The 19,710-nt window shown below is 46.4% G+C and overlaps 1 long non-coding RNA gene across 1 annotated transcript; it reads left to right on the top strand.

The window, feature by feature from the left end:
- The first annotated feature begins 2,166 nt into the window (after window positions 1-2,166).
- On the top strand, window positions 2,167-19,696 carry LOC134757577 (uncharacterized). Its single transcript, XR_010131704.1, has 3 exons — window positions 2,167-2,887; window positions 14,090-14,205; window positions 17,419-19,696. It is a non-coding gene; the product is annotated as an uncharacterized lncRNA (long non-coding RNA).
- Window positions 19,697-19,710: the final 14 nt, after the last annotated feature.

The raw sequence follows: 19,710 nt of genomic DNA, 5'->3' as shown, positions 1-19,710 counted from the left end.
AATTAATATGTGTGTATATCATTTAGAACAGAACCTGGAATAGGAGATGTATTAAGTATTTTTATTGCTGTGATTCTACTGGTTGAATGAAGCCACAAGCCATCATTCTGGCTCACTGTGCTCACCGGAAGCCTGCTGGTTGGTTGAACTCATGATACCAGTCTCTCCTCAAAATTGGGATCCTTGGCCGGACACAGTGGCTCACAGCTGTAATCCCAGCATTTTGGGAGGCCGAGGTAGGTGGATCACCTGAGGTCAGGAGTTCAAGACCAGCCTGGCCAAAATGGTGAAACCCCATCTCTACTAAAAACACAAAAATTAGCCAGGTGTGGTGCCTCACGCCTGTAATCTCAGCTATTAGGGAGACTGAGGCAGGAGAATCACTGGAACCCAGGAAGCGGAGGTTACAGTCAGCCAAGATCACGTCACTGCACTCCAGCCTGGGCAACAGAGTGAGACCCTATCTCCAAAAAAAAAAAAAAAAATTGGAATCCTTGATCCTTAACTAATCAACAAGCACCAAGTGTGAATACACAGACAGGAATAATCAGCCAGCCTCTGAGAACCTTCAAGATCATCAGCATCACATACTTACTGAATGTCCACAGTGCCCACAGTGTGGTGTGGGAGGCTCCAGAGTGGGGCCACTGAAGACAGTGGATGCCCCCCAACCATGCTGCCCACACCATCCTTGGGGATGGAATTAGAGACTCTGGAGGCTGTAGTAGAAACCAGGAGCTCCTTGTGGCCTCTTCCTTCCTGAGGCAGCAAATGTATTGAAGGGACAGGTTAAAGGCTGTTCTCATGACAAATTTTTGCCCAATCTTCTCTCTTTCCCCGCAAATTTGTCCTGCGCGTCCCTTCTCAGGCTTTGCTCAGGCCCCTAATCACAGAGAGAGGGTTGTAGGCGGGTTAGAGGAAGATCCTCCAGGGGAGGTATCTGTGGATTTAAATACATTGATAATAATAATTATTACAATAACAAATCCTGTATAGCACGTACGAAGAGTTTTTTTTGCTCTTCAAGAGGTGCAGCTGAGAGGTGACAGCATGCTGGCAGCCCTCGCAGCCCTGGCTCACTCTGGGCGCCTCCTCGGCCTCGGAGCCCACTGTGGCCGTGCTTGAGGAGCCCTTCAGCCCACCGCTGCACTGTGGGAGCCCCTTTCTGGGCTGGCCAAGGCCGGAGATGGCTCCCTCAGCTTGCGGGGAGGTGTGGAGGGAGAGGCGTGGGCGGGAACTGGGGCTGCGCACCTGCCAACTAGAGTTCCGGGTGGGCGTGGGCTTGGCGGGCCCCGCACCCCGAGTGGCCGGCCGGCCCCACCGGCCCCGGGCAGTGAGGAGCTTAGCACCCGGGCAAGCAGCTGCGGAGGGTGCGCCGGGTCCCCCAGCAGTGCCGGCCCACCGCGCTGTGCTCGATTTCTCACGGGCCTTAGCTGCCTCCCAGCGGGGCAGGGCTCGGGACCTGCAGCCCATCATGCCTGAGCCTCCCCGCCGCCACCGTGGGCGCCTGTGCAGCCTGAACCTCCCCGACAAGCACTGCCCCCTGCTCCATGGCACCCGGTCCCATCCACCGCCCAAGGGCTGAGGAGTGCGGGCACACGGCGCCAGACTGGCAGGCAGCTCCACCTGTGGCCCCAGTGCGGGATCCACTGGGTGAAGCCAGCTGGGCTCCTGAGTCTAGGGGGGACTTGGAGAACCTTTATGTCTAGCTAAGGGATTGTAAATACACCAATCAGCACTCTGTATCTAGCTCAATGTTTGTAAACACACCAATCAGCACCCTGTGTCTAGCTCAGGGTTTGTGGATGCACCAATGGACACTCTGTATCTAGCTCATCTGGTGAGGACTTGGAGAATCTTTATGTCTAGTTAAGGGATTGTGAATACACCAATCGGCACTCTGTATCTAGCTCAAGGTTTGTAAATGCACCAATCAGCACTCTGTGTCTAGCTCAGGATTTGTAAATACACCAATCAGCAGTCTGTATCTAGCTAATCTAGTGGGGCCATGGAGAACTTTTGTGTCTAGCTCAGGGATTGTAAATACACCAATTAGCACCCTGTCAAAACGGACCAATCAGCACCCTGTCAAAACGGACCAATCAGCTCTCTGTAAGACAGACCAATCAACTCTCTATAAAATGGACCAATCAGCAGGATGTGGGTGGGGCCAGATAAGAGAATAAAAGCAGGCTGCCAGCGTTTGCTGCAGCAGCTCGCTGAGGTCTTTTTACCTGTAGTGGAAGTCTTGTTTTTTTTTTTGTTTTTTTTGTTTTTTTGCTGTTTGCAGGTAACTCTTGCAGCTGCTCGCTGTTTGGGTCCACACAGTCTTAATGAGCTGTAACACGTGAAGGTCTGCAGCTTCACTCTTGAAGCTACTGAAACCATAAACCCATCAGGAGCAATGAACAACTCCAGACGCGGCTTCTTAAGAGCTGCAATACACCGCCAGGGTGTGCAGCCTCACTCCTGAACCAGTGAGACCACGAACCCACCAGAAGGGAAAAACTCTGAACACATCTGAACATGAGAAGGAACAAACTCCGGATACGTTGCCTTTAAGAACTGTAACACTCACCGCGAGGGTCTGTGGCTTCATTCTTGAAGTCAGACCAAGAACTCACCAATTTGGGACACAGCTTACTTACCTCCCTTCCTCCTGAGTGTGGGGTGGCCTTAGTGATTCACTGATACTAGAACGTGTCAGAAGCAAAGGTGTGCAACTTCCAAGACTAGGTCGTAAAAGGCCTTGTGTCTTCCTCCTTCCTCTGTTCCTGGGTTCTTTCAATCTGGAAAGCCAACTGCCATGCCCTCATATAAGGGCACTTAAGCGGCCTTGGGGAGAAGACCACATGGTGAAGAACTGAGACCTCTTGTCAACAGCCAGGTGAGTGGGTATTTTTTTTTTTTTTTTTTTAAATGAGACGGAGTCTTGGCCCTGTTGCCCAGGTTGGAGTGCAGTGGCGCAATCTTGGCTCACTGCAAGCTCCATTTCCTGGGTTCATGCCATTCTCCTGCCTCAGCCTCCTGATTAGCTGGGACTACAGGTGCCCACCACCATGCCGGGCTAATATTTTGTATGTTTAGTATAGATGGGGTTTTAACCATGTGGGCCGGGCTGGTCTTGAACTCTTGACCTCAGGTGATCCGCTGGCCTCGGCCTCCCAAAGTGCTGGGATTACAGGCGTGAGCCACCGTGCCCGGCCGTGAGTGGATCTTGGAAATGCAGCCTTCTACCTCAGATAAGCCATCAGATGATGGAAGCCTTGGGGAAAACATACTGACTGTACTTTACGATGCACCTGGAGCCAGAACCACGCAGCTGAGCGTCTTCCAGATTTCTGACCCTCAGAAACCATGTGAGATTGGCTGGAGATGGTGGCTCACACCTATAATCCCACCACTCTGGGAGCCGAGGTGGGCAGATCACCTGAGGTCAGGAGTTAAAGACCAGCCTGGCCAACGTGGTGAAACCCCGTCTCTACTAAAAATACAAAAATTAGCCAGGTGTGGTGGCACACGGCTGTATTCCCAGCTACCCAGGAGGCTGAGGCAGGAGAATCGCTTGAACCTGGGAGGCGGAGGTTGCAGTGAACCAAGACCATGCCGCTGCACTCCAGCCTAGGCAACAGAGGGAGACTGCATCTCAAAAAAGAAAAAGAAATCATGTGAGATAATCTTATTTTAAGCTCCTACATTTGAGGTAACTTGTTATGCAGTAGATTAGTCTTCTAGGGCTGCCATTACAAAATAGCACACAGACTGGGTGGCTTAAAAACCAGAAGCTTATTTTCTGACAGTTCTGGAGGCTGGAAATCCAGAGTCAAGGTGTCGACAGGTTTGGTTTCTCCTGAACCTGTCTCCTTGGCTTTGCAGATGGCTGCCTTCTCACTGTATCCTCACATGGCCCTTTCTTTGCACACACACCTGGTGTCTCTCCCTCTTCTTATAAGGGCACCAGTCACTGGATTAGGGCCCCATCTTTATGACCTCAGTTAACCCCAACCTCCTTAAAGGTTCTGTCTCCAAATACAGTCACATGAAGTTAGGGCTTCAACATACAAGTTTTGGGGAGTACACAGTGTTATCTGTAACAATGACATGACAAATGGTTAAATTTTTTCCTTTATTTTTTTCCCAGTCACTTGAAAATAAGTTCTAGACATCATGATCTTTCACCTCTAAGTACTTCAGCATGTTTCTTCTAACAGTGACACCTGTCATAGTCAGCTGGGAGGTTGGGATGTCCAAGATTAAGGTGCTGGTAAAGTGGGTTTAATTCTGAGGCCTCTTCCTGGCTTGTAGGTGGCTGTCATCTTGTATGCTTGGAGAGAGGAAGATTTAATGTCTCTTCACCTTTTGATAAGGGCACTAATCCTGTCCTGGGGGCCCCACTGTCATGACCTAATCTAACCCGAATTACTTCCCAAGGGGCCCACCTCCAAATACCATCATATTGGAGGTTAGACCTTCAACACATAAATTTGGGAGGTGGGAAGACACAAACTTTCAGTTCACACCAACACCCAGGAAAATTATTTCAACTTATTGAGAATTACAACATCCACAAACTTCAATACTGATTAAATAATATTTAATATACAGTTCCTGTTGGAATTTCCCCAGTTGTCCCAAAAGTGCCCTAATGGCTCCCCACTTCATTCAGAGTAAGAGCCAAAGTCCTAACAAAGGCCACAAGACCTTCCACGATGGCTTGTCTGATGGCATCTCCTACTCTCCCGCCTGTTCTCTCCAGCCTCATGGGCCTCCTCTACATTCCTCCGATGTGTGAGGAACACTCCCAACTCACAGTCCTTGCACTTTGTTCCCTGTGCACAGAATGCTCTCACCTCTTTCAAGTCTTGGCTCAAATGGCTGAGATGTCAGCTTCTCCGTGGAGTGGCTACCCTTTCTAAAATTCCAATCCTTACCCCACCACACCCATCTTTTTGCCCTGTGCATTTTCTCTATCAACATATCCTCTTCTAACATACTGCATAATTTACTTGTCGATTTTGTTTAATATCTGTCTCCATTATTAGAATGTAAGCTCCATGGCTGGGCGCGGTGGCTCATGCCTGTAATCCCAGCTACTCGGGAGGCTGAGGCACGAGAATGGCGTGAACCCGGGAGGCGGAGCTTGCAGTGAGCCAAGATCAGGCCACTGCATTCCAGCCTGGGTGACACAGTGAGACTCCGTCTCAAAAAAAAAAAAAAAACACACACACACACACACACACAACGTAAGCTCCATGAGAGCAGGGTTTTTTATTGTTGCTGCTGTTGCTGGCTGCACTATCCCCACTGCCTAGAATGGTGCTTGGTACAAACATCAATTGTTCGTAGGATAGATGGAGTGAGAGAATGAGGGATTTAGGAAAAATGCCTCCTATGGATCTTAGCAAAGGGCTACTGGGTGATGCAATGGTAATGAATTGCACACCACCCCTGCTGGGGAAGCTGAACACTTCTTGGGGAGACCCAGACAAGATAAGGCGAGCCTTGTTAGCCAGACAGGGGCTAAGGGGCAAAGGGGTGTGGTGGATATCTCACCCCTGCCACCAGGATTACTTGTGCTGTGGGTCACATCTTATCCCATATTCCCTCTCATTTCTAAACATCTTTGTACTCTTTTATTGATTGATTGATTGATTGATTTCAATTGAGACAGTCTCTCACTATGTTGCCTAGCCTGGACTCGAACTCCTGGGCTCAAGTGATCCTCCTGCCTCAGGCTTCCTAGTAGCTGGGAGTACAGGTGTACATCCCCATGCCTGGCTTTATGCTCTCCCTTAAGGAAGACTTAATAATATTAATAAATGCCATCATATATTATGCTTACCATGTGACAGGCACAGTGCCAGACGCTTTTAAACTAATGTCTCATTTAATCTTCTTAATGATCTTACACGGCAATTATTACCATAAATCTCATTTCATAGATGATACAGAAGTTTAGCTGACTTTTAAAATTAATATTTAATTTATTGAAATTACAATTCAAAATCGTAGCTCTTCTTTAAGCTTCAGCTTTCTAATCTTATCCTGTTGATGTCCAACATATTTTACCTATCACTTTTAAAAGGATTTTGGATGTGTGGTTCCAATTATAAGGTTAAATTCCTTTTAAAGATTTAAAATTGCATTGAGACACTTATTGTGTTCTGTTTCCTTTTATGTACTTTAATGGCCTGACTTAACAACAAAACCTTTTCAAGTGTTTAAATTTAGATTATTCATGCGATAAATTAAACTTGCAAATACGACAACCTTAGAGTTCTCTTAAATGTTCCAATACTATATATACGCTTAGGAAGTTTTCAGTTTAAAGTCATAAGTCTGAATCAATTAAATACTTACTAATTTTCAACTGGAATTTTGACTTTTTTTCTGTAAATAGGCTAAATTCTGTTAAGCATTATATATACATAAACATGCCTAGATTCTTTTACATGAAAACATTAATATCATGATTCCCTTAAACTTTCTATACTTAATTTTAAACCCTCCTGGGGTTCAAAGATTCTCACCAAGGAAAATGTAATATCATTTCCAGTTTTGGGAGTGCCTTCTCCACTCTCCTGAGATTACGTAACAACTACTATGCCTTATCTATCTTGCTGTGTCAATGACCCCATAATTCAAACAAAGTGCCACATAGACCAGGACACCTAGATTTAAGTTGTATGTTACACCCCTACCCAGGAAGCTCTACCACCTGATTTGATTTTGCTCATCTTTGGTTTTTCAAACTGGTAAAGTTGTTTATGTCTAACACTAAAGCTCTTTGAACCAGATGGAATTCAACATTCTTTCAAATTCTACTCTCTCTTTAGACTTCACAAGTCTTAGAGATAATAAAATGATTTCTGAAGAAATCATGGCTTAGGAATGAGCTGTTTTTCATCTACTGGAGGAACTTCAGACATTTGTCAGCCATAGGAACAGACTTGGGAGTCATTAGTTCCTTCCTAGGTTTGTGACACCCTGTACTTCCAGAGTTCAAGGTCAGCCAGCTCTTAGGACAGTAAATAGACTTTCTGCAGGAGTCCTGTTTGGATTCTCTCCTGCCTTAAAGTATAAAAGTCACACAGATGGGACCAGGAAGACAGAGAAGCCACCATCTACAATTAGATATGCTCTGGAAGGCATGTCGGAGCGCCTGAGTCATTCATCACCTCTTTTGAATTACAAACCTGCGGTCGCGCGCAGTGGCACACACCTGTAATCCCAGCACTTTGGGAGGCCAAGGCAGGCGGATCACCTGAAGTCAAGAGTTCGAGACCAGCCTGGTCAACATAGTGAAATCCCGTCTCTACTAAAAATACAAAAATTAGCCAGGCATGGTGGCGCATACCTGTAATCCCAGCTACTCAGGAGGCTGAGGCAGGAGAATCACTTGAACCCAGGAGGCAGAGGTTGTAGTGAGCCAAGATCGCCTGGGTGACAGAGCCAGACTCCGTCTCAAAAAAAAAAAACAACCTGGTTATGCTGGTATGGGAGGTGACATTGTTTTTTGTTTTTTGACAGAGTCTGGCTCTGTCTCCAGGCTAGAGTGCAGTGACATGATCTCAGCTCACTGCAACCTCCGCCTCCCAGGTTCAAGAGATTCTCCTGCCTCAGCCTCCCGAGTAGCTGGGATTACAGGTGTGCACCACCATGCCTGGCTAATTTTTATATTTTTAGTAAAGACGGAGTTTCACCATGTTGGCCAGGATGGTCTTGATCTCTTGACCTCACGATCCGCTGACCTCGGCCTTCCAAAGTGCTGGGATTACAGGCATAAGCTGCCGTGCCTGGCCTTGTTCCCATTTTTAATTAATTCATTCATTATTATTTATATATTATGAATAATGTCATTGTCTTCAAGAAGCTCACCATCTACCAAGGAGACATACCCGCCAGGGTTCTAGGCTGAAGGTAGCCTACATTGTGGGAAGAGCTGATAAAGTGCAGTGGGAATCAGGAGAGGGAGGGGTGGTGGCAAGCTGATGGAATGTCATCAGAGAAATCTTAAGGAAGGGGACGTTTGATATCCAGTTGTGTTTGCCGAGTACCTATTGTATGCCAGGCACTGCTGCGAGAGGGATTTAGGGATGAACAAGAAACAAGAAAAAATTAAGTTAATTTGAGGTTGTGAGGAGTTAGTGTTTATTGCGATCTTGCCATGTGCAGACACTATTCTAAGAGCTTTTCATAGATTGACTCACTTAATCCTCCCAGTCCTTCTCTGAGGCTGGAGACCATTATTATCCCCATTTTGTAGGCGAGGAGTCTGTTTCAATTATCCATTGCTACATAACAATCTACCCCAAAACTGAGTCACTTAAAACAGCAATTTTATTTGTTTGCAATTTGGGGGTTCAGAAACTCAAGCAGGGCTTAGTGGAAACAGTTCATCTCTACGCTGCAGTGTTAGCCCTGGTTGGAGCTGGAGGATCAAAATGGCCTTACTCAGTTGAGTCGGGCTGTGGGGCTAGCTGTCAGCTGGGGCACGTCAGTTGTCCTTTCTGTGACCTCTCTCTAGCAGGATAGCTAGAACTTCTGTATATGGTGGCCAGCTTCCCAGAGTACAAAAACAGAAGCTGCAAATGACATAGCATCATGTCCACCACATTTGATGGGTTCATGAATGTCACAGAGCCAGCAGAGATTCAAACGGAAAGGAAACTGACATGGAGAAGTGGCAAACTCACCTTGCAAAGGGCACACAGGATGGAAACGATTGCTGTGGCAATCTTTGGAAACGATCTTCTTCAGATATGGAGTTTAAATAATTTGCTCAAGATCATACAGCTAATAATTAGGCTATGGGGGTCAGTAGGGTAAAAGTTTGATGTGCAGAAATGTGGAGAAGGACATTTCAGATTAAAGGATGCATGTGAATGAGGGCCCATTGACATGAAAACCTGGAGTGTGATTGTTCAGTTTGCTGTGTGAGAAGAAAAACTTTAGACAAATTGAATTTAACAGAGTTTAACTGAAGAAAAAATGTTTGAGAATTGGGCAGCCCCCGAACCAGAATGGGTTCAGAGCGATTCCCGAGACTGCCATATGGTCGGGTAACATTTATGGACAGAAGAAGGAAAGTGACAAACAGAAAAGGAAAGTGAGGTATAGAAACAGCAGGGTTGGTTACAGCTCAGTGTCTGCCATCTTTATGGCTTGAACAGTGGGCCGCCTGTGATTGGTTGGAATTCTGTGACTGGTAGAAGAGTAGATTACAGACTTATTTACACATCCAGTTAGGTTACAATTCACTATGTATGGAGAAACCTTTAGGCCGAACTTAAAATATGTAAGAAGGCAGCTTTAGGCGACAGTTTATGTAACAGCTGGAAGAAGTAGGTGGACAAGAATGAACAAAAAGGACAGGCTGAGGCCAGATGGTGGATGACTTTGAAACCAGGCTAAGTGATTTGGAATTGGCTCTGCAGGCAATGGGAAGCTATGAAAAGGCTTTGAGCAGGAGAGTGACTTGATCAAAATCATGCTTTAGGAAGATTAGCCCTATGTATTCTGGATGAATGGAGGCAGCCCAATAAATGAGGAGACCTCCATAGGCGCAATGAAGACCTGACCTAGGTAGCATTTGTGGAAATAGGGGCTGGATATAAATGCGGGAAACATCACATGGGTGAATTTGACACACGTGGTTTTTTTTTGTTTTGTTTTGAGACAGAGCCTAGCTCTATCACCCAGCCTGGAGTGCAGTGGCACGATCTCTACTCACTGCAAGCTCCGCCTCCTGTGTTCACATCATTCTCCTGCCTCAGCCTCCCGAGTAGCTGGGACTACAGGCGCCTGCCACTACGCCCAGCTGTTTTTTGTTTTGTTTTGTTTTGTTTTGTTTTGTTTTGTTTTGTATTTTTAGCAGAGACGGGGTTTCACCGTGTTAGCCAGGATGGTCTTGATCTCCTGACCTCATGATCCGCCCACCTTAGCCTCCCAAAGTGCTGGGATTACAGGCGTGAGCCATCGTGCCCGGCCCACACATGGTATTTTATAGATGAAGAAATTGTTACTCTGAGAGGTTTACCCTCCAAGACCTCTTAGAGCAAATGGCAAAGGCAGATGGTAAGAGCTCAGTTGGTAAAAATAAGTGGAGGCTAGAGCCCACATTGGAATAGAGCCTTTGAGCCCCTAGTCCATTCAAGCACAATGAGAGTGTTCATAGTAGAGTACCATAAAACTTGGGGACAAAAGTGGCTAATCTCTGGGGCACACTGGCATCAGCATAGTGTTGGTGCCAATCCCACGAGTTGGCCAAGGAGGAGAGTATTTGGCTTGAGCTAACAGGAAGCGTCTGTTCTGGTAGATAACCTGCAGCCTTCCTGCTCTGAAGGGCCCACTTAGAAGGGAGTGAGGCCTAGTCCATGCAGGGTTAGATTGAGGCTGGGTGTGGAGGGGAAGCTAGGGGTTTAAATTTTGCCCCTTCCACTTACACCCTGAGTTGCTGTGGGGTTCTTTCTAAATAAGAACACATTTTAAAGGCAGCAGGGAAGAGAGAAGAGATGTGATATTCAGTTCTTTCAAAGCTTTTAGTTTGAAAAGACTAAGTTTTTTTGTTTTGTTTTTTGAGACAGAGTCTCACTGTGTCCCCCAGGCTGGAGTGCAGCGGCGCGATCTCGGCTCACTGCAAGCTCCGCCTCCCAGGTTCACGCCATTCTCTTGCCTCAGCCTCCCGAGTAGCTGGGACTACAGGCGCCTGCCACCACGCCTGGCTAATTTTTTGTATTTTTAGTAGAGATGGGGTTTCACCGTGTTAGCCAGGATGGTCTCGATCTCCTGACCTCGTGATCCGCCCGCCTCAGCCTCCCAAAGTGCTGGGATTACAGGCATGAGCCACCGTGCCCGGCCCTTAGAATTTTTTAAAGAAGAAGGAGCTGTTCGATCTCATTATTAGCATCTCTAGCTGGAAGGAGGACCCCAGCCACCTCTACTAGCTGCTCTTTGGGGATTGTGTCTTCTATTCTTCTGACACACTTCATGCAAGGAGAGCTCATTTTGGCTTCCTCAAAAATTGGACTCTAAATTTAGAATTGGCCTCAAAACTTATGATCTTTGAGCTCAACTTGTCTGGGTTGGCCCAGCCTGCAACAGCCACCTCTTATCACGATTAATGTTGTTCCTATTTGGTTCGCTGGTTGTCTTAGAAACACAGATTGGTATGAGCTGTCACAGCCATGAAACATAAGCCAGAGCCCACCAGTCTACCCGGGCAGGACCCTGTTCCTGCTCTGTTCTTGTAAATAATGCTCTCTCCAAGCAGAAAATATTTCACCCTCATTTTCTAAGAGCTGGACCCCTTGGGCCCATTCCAAATTCCTTCTGGTCTCCCTTCTATCTGTTGCAAGTTCCTTCCCAGCCTCCTCACCCTTGGAATCACCAGAAAGAAGAGGAAGTAGTCGTTGGTGTGTGCCTCGGCCCAGCTGCCTGCCATCTGGACTCAGACCCACAGACCCCTGGTCTTCCACCATAATCCTGCCCTTCCCCTCACCTCCCTCCTCATAGCCATGTCAGAAGAAGGAGCCAAGGGCCAAGGGGCCTACCAGTCCCCAACGGGTGGTCCTTCATGTTTCTGCATCTAACCAAGGAGCTGTCATCTTCCTGAGAGCCCAGCGGTGTCCATTCAGTGCACAACAGCTGGCTGGGTCTGAGTTCTGAGCTCTGCCCCTCGTTCTGTCTGTCCCTGGATGAGTCACTTGATTTTCTAACTGGACCTGTTTGCTCATCTGCAAAATGAAGAGGTAAAACAGGCTGGCCTCTAACCTTCTGTGCACTTAAAACATTCCATGCCGCTATGACCATGACCAGCTTTGACTGGAGAAAGTGTCCGTTAGCATTAAAGAGAGGAGCATCACACGATGTCATCCACAACGTCCCTGCAGAGCACACAGTGATGAACATGTTGGAGAGTTCCAGCATTCCTCAATGAAATCCAGAGATATAACACCCCCGAACTCAATTCAGAATGGTTTTTCAGGAGGCCAAAGCCATCTGGATCTTATTTGTGGTAGTTTTGAAGGTCCACAGTGATCTAAAGAGAAAAGCTACATTCTCTAGAGCAGTGCTTTCCAAAGAACACCAGAATCTCGTGCGTGGTTGTGCTTCACAAACCTGCTGCCAAATAGGCTTGGGGAAAGCTGGGTTTCTTTACTGCAGGATTTTTCAGAGCTGCTAATAGGCTAATGTGCCCTGAACTTTGAGCCGCTACTGGAGACATTTTGCTTCATCTTCATAACTGCCTGTTTGGTTTTGCTATTTTGCTAATTCCATTTTAGAGATGAGAAAAGGGGGCTCAGAGAGGTTAAGTAACAGCCCAGAGTGCTAGAGCTTGGAAGTGAAGGGGCTGGGATTTGAACTCAGGTCTAGTCTGAGTCTATGGCCCTGTTTCTAACGCTGCTGTATTTTCATTCTATGTGAGTAAGCTCCAGGAAGTTTCCAGTCCTGAGATGCTGCCTTAGTCTCAGCTAAAACATCTCAGAGAAAATGAAACAGAGGGTAGGTTTCTGGGGAAGCAGAGGGGGTGCTGCTGTGTGTGTGTATTTAAAGCCTCAGGCATAAGGACCTGTTCCCTGGGGACAATTCATGCTGGGGGGATGAGGACTCACAGGTGTCTGCACTACTCCTCACAACTCCAGTCTCTAGAAGATTAAGTCAGGTGAAGAGTGCCATGCTTTTACCGAAAAAAAAAAAAAAAAATACACAAAGACTTCGTGGCGGTTCCAAGGTACTCATTCTAGAGAAATCCACTGTGGCACCCCAGATTTGTACCACATGACTCCCCTCCCCCACATAATTGATGGACAGGGTCAGCATCAGCCCCTTGGTGTCCCATGGCCAGGGGGAAAAGGTGAGCTGGGCCATCAGGTTCTATTTTGTGAATTAGGACTAGAGAATGCAGAGAGACCGGCTTGGTCATGAATCACTGATTCATTCTTTCATTTTTTTCTTGCAAGCATTTATTGAACACACTGTCATGGGCGAGAGACACAATGGCCAGTGAGTCCATTGTCCCTGTTCTCAAGCAGAGACAGACCTCAAATAAAAATAACGCTCACGAGGGGTATAATTGCAACCCAGGTCAGTTCTCTGAAAAGAGGGAACATTGTCCTATGACTATATGTATCGAAGGAGCACGTTCTGGTTTAGGGAGCTGTTGTGTGGCCGTGGAGGGGTGCTATGCATGTGTCCCTTGAAGAGACGCTTTTGTGAGGCATGTGGTTGGCTGACAGCTTCCAACTGCTACCCCTTCAAATCTCCCCCAGCGTGACACCAACACTTCTCCCTCCCCAGGTAGCTCTGGGCCAATGACCAAACACAGAAGGGATATTACCAGCAGGTCAGCTCTTCATCCTTTACATCATTAACCCCAGGTAAATCTCCTGCATATCTAATCCCACTTTGATTCTGCTTCTCAAAGGACCCAAACTGACACAGAGGTTAGAGGAGGTGCTCCCTGGGAAGTGAAACAGAGCTGGGATCAGAAAGACAAGTGGGCCGGGTGCAGTGGCTCACGCCTGTAATCCCAGCACTTTGGGAGGCCGAGGCAGATGGATCACCTGAGTCAGGAGTTCGAGACCAGCCTGGCCAACATGGTGAAACCCCATCTCTACTAAAAATACAAAAATTAGCCAGGCATGGTGGCAGACGCCTGTAATCCCAGCTACTTGGGAGGCTTAGGCAGGAGAATCACTTGAACCTGGGAAGTGGGGGTGGCAGTGAGCTGAGGTCACGCCACTGCACTCCAGCCCAGGCGACAAGCAAAACTCCATCTCAAAAAAAGTGGACCTCAACTAAGGAAGAGGATAGTTGGACAAAATTGGGTGCAGGTGGGGGAGGAACATTTCATTTGGGACCAACAGCATGTGCAAAGACCCTGTGGTAGAAGGGGGTGAATGTGGCAGAAATGTAGTGAGTGAGGGGAGACTGTGGAGATGGAGGGGGGAGCAGGGCCAGAGCACACAGGGTCTCGTGGGCCATGGGAAAGATTTGGGTCATTATCTGCAGAGCAATGAGATGCTCGTGAATGATTTTAAGTGGTCAAGTGTGCAAGGGGTAAATGATAAGACTGGGGTTTTTGCAGCTTTACCCTGGCTGTTGTGTGGAGAATGAAGTGGAGAGAAGAGCAAGGAGGTACTGCCGTTATCTAAGGGAGGAATGATGGTGGCTTGCACAAGGGCGGTGGCAGCACAGATGGAGGTAAGTGGATGGATTTGAACTATATTGAGGAGGAAAAGCTGGGATTGGAGCTAGATTGGATGTGGAGACAGCAAGACAGAAAAAGGCCTGAGGGGCTGGGTGCAGTGGCTCACACCTGTAATCCCAGCACTTTGGGAAGCTGAGGTGGGTGGATCACTTGAGGTCTTTGAGACCAGCCTGGCCAACATGGTGAAACCCCATCTCTACTAAAAATACAAAAATTAGCTGGGCTTAGTGGCACACGCCTGTAATCTCAGCTACTCAGGAGGCTGAGGCAGGAGAATCACTTGAACCCGGGAGGTGGAGGTTGCAGTGAGCCAAGATCGTGCCACTGCACTCCAGCCTGGGCGACAGAGTGAGACTCTGTCTCAAAAAAAGAAAAAGGTCTGAGGGATGACTTTAGGTTCCTGGTTGGGGAAACTGGATGGATAGCAAAGGTGCCATCCACTGAGATGAAGAACCTTGGAAAAGCACCAGTTTTCTGGGGAAAGATCATTAGTTCATTCTCTTCAATAGTTAATTTGAAGTGTCTTTGAAATATACAAGTAAAGATGTATTGTATACAGTCAGATATGGGCCTAGAGCTCAGAGACTCAAGGCCAGAGATGCAGATTTCAGGACTGTATTAGTCAGGGTTGGCTAATATATATAATGGTTAAGAAAGAAAAATAAGAAAGAAAAAGAAGATCTGAACAATGCTGTCAACCACTTGACCTAACTGACATTTGTAGAACACTCCAAGTACACATTGTACATTCTCCAAGATAGACCATAAAACGAGTTGGGCCATAAAACGAGTCTCAATACATTTCAAACTATTGAAACCTTCGATAAATCTTAATTTATTGAAATTAGAAGTCAATTACAGTAAGATATCTGGCACAACCCAAATATTTGGAAATTAAATACACACTTCCAAATAACCCATGGGTAGAAGAATAAGTCACAAGGAAAATGAGTAATTAAAAATTATTTTGCACTGAACAATAAATAAAAGTATAATCTGAAAATTTGCGATTTACAACTAAAGGAGTGCTTAAAGGAAAATATTTAGCTTTATTAGGAAAGAAGAAAGATGTAAAAGGATCTAAGGTTCCACTTCAAAAAGCTAGGATAAAAAAGAGCAAAGTAAACTTTAGAAGAAAGGAAAAAATAATAAAAAACAGTCAATATTTGTGAAGCAGAAAACATATAAGCAGAGAAAATTAACAAAGCCAAAAGCTGGTTCATTGAAAATATCAACGAAATTTATAAACTCCTAGCTGGCTAGGTTGATTAAAGAGAGAGCATGCAAATTATAAATTTAGGGAATGAAAGGAGATATTCATAGTAACAGGAGGCAGCCAAATGCCCCGGCAGACAGGGGCAGGTCCCTGGTGAAGCCCCACCTCCAAACCAAAGACAGTTTAAAGCCTGAAAGCCAAACTACAAGTTAAATCCTTGGACTAGATTGAGAATGTGTCCTCCTGTTTGGTGTGCTTTCCTCTGATTGATCCCCACCTTTCACCTATTTTACATATACCTACCCTTTCCTAATTGGTTTTCTACACTATCATGCCCACCTTTGAGTGATCTCTTAATTTTAACCTTCTTTGCATACTCACAAACCAATCAGCACACACTCCCCATCCTGTGCCTATAAATACTCAGTCAGTAGAAGGGGAGATGGCCTGACTTCGAGGAAGAGACAACCTGACTTTGGGGAAGACAACCTTCCCTTCCCATCCCCTCTCCAGCTCCCCTCTCCACTGAGCGCTGTTTCCGTCGCTCAATAAAATGCTCTGTCTTCACCCACTCATTGGGTCCCAAGCTCTTGTCCAGCATCCAGGAAGAATGAGGTCATGCAGGTGATTGAAGATTTTCTTCTTGGATGCTGGATAAGACCTCAGGACCCACCAAGTGCAGGTACCCAGAAAAGGCTGTCACAATGGCTCTTTGCCCTCAGCAGCGGAGGGCAGCTACCCCACATGACGAGGCAAGGGGCCAACTAAGCTGCTAACACACCACTGTCCATCAGACCATGGACAGTGGAACTAAAAGACTACTATAACACACCCCCTTTGGGGCTTCAGGGTCATGGGCAACCTCACCTGGGTGTCACTGTTCCCCTCAAGGTGACACACCTGGTCTGGCCACAGGCCCCCCCCCCCAACAGAGCTTGCTCCTGTGGCAAGCCAGATCCTGCAGCGAGCCAGATCCTGCACTCACTCTCTCACATGCTCGCTCCCTCCCTCAAGGGGCTGAGCGCAGTGAGCCAAATAGATGGGGCGCCCCTGCCACAAGTTCAGCAAAGGGGCCGAAAAAAAATCCTGCATCAATATCACCGCAGAGCCCACAGGCATTAAAAGGTAATAAGAAAATATTATGAACAACTTTATGCCAATAAATTTGGCAACTGAGACGGGCAAAATGGCTTGATAAATTACAATTACAAAATGAAATCCAAAATCTAAATAGTTCCATCTATTAAAGAAATTTAATTCATTATCAGAACCTTTCCCACAAAGAAAACTTCAGAAGATGATAGATCGTAAATCTTTTCAACGCACACACAAAGGGTAACTATGTAGAAGAGGTAGATATTTAATTGGCTGTGTTCTGATCATTTCACAATCTATATCAAAACATCAAGTTGGGGGATGGGGGCTAGGGGAGCGATAGCATGAGGAGAAATACCTAATGTAGATGACAGGTTGATGGGTGCAGCAAACCTCCATGGCACATATGTAACAAACCTATGTATACCTATGTAACAAACCTGCACATTCTGCACATATATCCCAGAACTTAAAGTATAATAAAAAATATTATTTAAATAAAACTATTGTTTATAGAGTTAAAAAATCAAGTTGTACAGCTTAAATATGTACAATTTTTAAATGTCAATGCTATATAAGTAGAGCTTTTAAAAAGAAAAGAAAGAAGAGACAGAAAGAGAGACAAAGAAGAAAGAAAGAAAGAGGAAGGAAGCTCCTAGCCCAGATAGTTTCCCTGGTGAATTCTATCAAACATTTGAGAAAGAAGTTACACAAATCTTAAGCAAATTATTTCAGAAAATAGAGCAGGAAAGAACACTTCTCAATTTGTTTGAGGAGGCTAGCAATAACCAGATACCAAAATCTAACAAAGCTGTTACAAGTAAATAAATAGATACATAAATAAATAATGCCAAACTTCAGTATCTTAATTCAGTTAAGATCTATTTCTCCAAAGCAGATCCTAAGGAAGACTTTGCTCATCATAGACCCTCAGAGACCAGGCTGAGGAAACTTCCATCTCAGCAGGTGCTTCCACTATGATTAAGGCAGAGACAGGGACATCATGAATTGCACGTTGACTCTGAAAGTTTCTGTCCAGAAGTGACGTGTCATTTACTCTCATCTTCATAACCATGTCCCAAGGAGGTGAGGAAGTCCTAACATGTTCTTGGAAGGAGAGGAGAAGGAAGAGCTGTTATCACAAGGGTCACAAATGTATATATAGTAACAGAAGAGCCTAAATAACTAACACACAGCCCAGGCACATGGTGAAACCCTGTCTCTACAAAAAATACAAAAAGTAGCCCGGTGTGGTGGCATGCACCTGTTGTCCCAGCTACTCAGGAGACTGAGGTGGGAGGATCGCTTGACCCCGGGAGGCGGAGGCTGCAGTGAGCTGAGATTGCACCACTGCACTCCAGCCTGAGTGACAGAGTGAGACCCTGTCTCAGAAAGAAAGAAAGGAACACAGACAACTGCCCACTGAGAAAGTACAGAGTGGACAGCAAGGGGGCCCTGGGCCAGCCCTTGAGGAACCCCACCAGCCTGACAGTGGACCTGAGCTGGTGAAGGAGGCTGAACGGGGCAACAGAGAGAGAGGTGAAACATCTGGTAAGTTCAATGAGAAACTTGACCATCTGTGTCTAGTGTGATTGTGGGTCATGCAAGGTGAGGACTGGAACAACTAGGATGTCACTGGCACCGCAGCAAGACTTATGTCAATGGAGTGATGGAGGGGAACCCAGAATGGAATGAGCAAGAACTGAGTGTGAGGAGAAGAGACGAAAACGGGGAATGTGGAAAAACCTTTCCAGAAGTTGGTCGTGAAGGGAAGGAAGGCAGTAACTGGAGAAGGTCTTGTGTTGGAGAGGGTTGGTTGGTTTGTTCTTTCAGTGGGAGAGACCTGAAATGTTTAAATGTTGATGGGAAGGGTCTGGTTTGGAGGAAGTGGTTAAATATAGAAGAGAAGCGAGTCACCCATAGTATAAGGCTCCTGGAAGGTGGGGGCTGAAAGTTGACAATGAAGAATGCCATGAGGTGGAATGGGGAGGCCATGGCAAGTGCCACATCTTAGCAGGTGCATAGTGAGAAAAGACACAGCCCCTGAGAGACAGGCTGAGACTCACTGGTCCCTGGGGCCACTTCCGCTCTGACTTCCAGTTCCAGTTCTGGTTCTTCTGCGTGTCCTTACAACAACCTCCTTTTTCCTGACGATATGTATTCATTCAACAAACATTTATGGGCAACCTACTACATGCCAAGCCCAGTCCTGACAGCTGCAGAGAGGGCAGTCAGCAAGACCGATGCCCGTCCCTACCCTCAGAATCTTTTCTTGCATCCGACGAAGCTGAGTGACCAATCCCTTTGGCAATACAGATGCCCTCCATTTGGATTGGTTTATGAGAGAGCAGCAAATAGAGGCAACAGATATGAGGGTCAGAAGACAGTGCACTTCCCATAACAGGAAGGGGGCTCTTGGACACAGCTCCTCTTCTGGAAGGTCTTGGGGGCTTTGTTGGGGGTAGGTGTCCAGATGTGTCTCTGGGGCAACTGGATGCAGAGAATCGCTCTCTGCTGTGAAGGTGCTGAGATGGGCACGTGCCTGTGCTGAATCCTGTACAAAGAAAGCGAAAGAAACCAACAAATTGACCCCACCACACACACACACATAGAAACATCTCCACTGTTTGTTTGCTGTTGCTGTTCTTTTCTTTTTTGGTGTAGAAATTGAGCACATACACAAAGGAATCTCCACTGCCCATCACTCTAGCTGCTGCTGACCTCTCCTCCAAACACTCCTATCTGCTCCATGTGTCCCATTTGACTACGAGTCACGTACTTTCTCTAACATCTTAGTTTCAGCTACTCAAAACCAGCACTGATTCTGGTCTTTTCTGTTATGTGGGCCCATACATTTCTTTCTATACTTCAGTTTAAAATGAATTTTTTTGGCCAGGCATGGTGGCTCACACCTGTAATCCCAGCACTTTGGGAGACCAAGGTGGGACGATCACCAGAGGTCAGGAGTCCAAGACCAGCCTGGCCAACATGGTGAAACCCTGTCTCTACTAAAAATAAAAAAATTAGCTGGGCGTGAGGGCGGACACCTGTAATCCCAGCTACTCGGGAGGCTGAAGCAGGAGAATCACTTGAACCCAGGAGGCAGAGGTTGCAGTGAGCCAAGATCGCGCCACTGCACTCCAGCCTGGGCAACAAGAGCAAAACTCCTTCTCAATAAATAAATAAA

This window comes from Gorilla gorilla, chromosome 19 (assembly GCF_029281585.2).
Source record: "Gorilla gorilla gorilla isolate KB3781 chromosome 19, NHGRI_mGorGor1-v2.1_pri, whole genome shotgun sequence".
NCBI classification, from domain to species: domain Eukaryota; kingdom Metazoa; phylum Chordata; class Mammalia; order Primates; family Hominidae; genus Gorilla; species Gorilla gorilla.
This window is presented reverse-complemented; position numbering and strand designations above follow the sequence as displayed.